The following is a 1,012-nucleotide window of genomic DNA, read 5'->3' on the forward strand; positions in this document are numbered from 1 at the left end:
GGAGGGGGAGGAGCAGGCCTGGGGGCCCCTGCAGGGGGGAGGGGCGGGCCTGCGGGCCCCTGCAGGGGGGGAGGAGCAGTCCTGGGGGCCCCTGCAGGAGGGAGGGGCGGGCCTGCGAGCCACCAGCGAGGGAGAGGGACAGACACTCGTCCTTACGGCCCACGTCCCGCATGACCACGTGTCTGCCAGAGGCCAGCTTCCGGCTGGGTGCTGTCCAGACGCACTGGGTGCTGGGCCTTCCATGGCCGCCACCGGCCTGGGCTCGTCCCGCTGGTGTCATCCAGGGCCGGTCCATGCCGTTGGATGGAGGAGGCACGTTGTGGCGTAAGCTGCTGGTCGGAGGCAGACTCGTGGTGGCCTCCTCGAGTTGAGGCCTCCCGCTCTGTGGCGTCACGGACACCCAGGTGCTCCAAACCCACCTCTCTGTTGTGTCATCGGCTCTTGGTCAGCTGGTTTGCGTTCCTGTTTGTGTTCTGTTTTGCTGTCATGGAGCAGGCGTGCGGCTATTTCTGAGGGAGGGGAAAGGAATAAAGAGCAGCCCCCCAGGCGTGGGCCGCGCTCAGACCTTCACATGTGGGCCCCCCAATGCCCGTCACCCGTCACTCAGAAGCAAAGCGAGGCTCAGCCCTGGAGCCGGGAAGCATGGGGACAGACTTGGGGTCCAGGCCTGCCGACGGGCTCCCAGACAGGCCCGCTGGGTGTGGCACCTGAGGGCACTCTGCCCGGCCTGGCCCGTAGAGAGTGTATGCCCAGCCCCTCTGAACCTCTGAGGCCTTTTCTGCGAAATCGGGGGGTGGGGGGGGGGGGGGGGGGGAGTAACTTCCTGTCCCTCACAGGCTACTGGGACAGTGGTGTGGGCGGTGGCCCAGGAGGCCCAGACTGTCTGGGGAGATGCAGATCCACCGACTCCCCTGGGAAATAGCTCCTCGACCCCCCCCACCTCCCCAGCCTAGTTTTCCTCAGTGGCTGAGGCTGGACTGGCTGTCTCCCCCTCAGGAGTTTCCAGTTCTAG

At 66.7% G+C, this 1,012-nt stretch overlaps 1 protein-coding gene across 1 annotated transcript in view; it reads left to right on the plus strand.

Moving 5' to 3' along the window:
• Window positions 1-1,012, plus strand: part of TTLL1 (tubulin tyrosine ligase like 1) — a 30,268-nt gene that overhangs the window by 22,894 nt on the left and 6,362 nt on the right. The window lies entirely within an intron of this gene.

Source organism: Suricata suricatta, chromosome 10 (genome assembly GCF_006229205.1).
Source record: "Suricata suricatta isolate VVHF042 chromosome 10, meerkat_22Aug2017_6uvM2_HiC, whole genome shotgun sequence".
NCBI lineage: Eukaryota > Metazoa > Chordata > Mammalia > Carnivora > Herpestidae > Suricata > Suricata suricatta.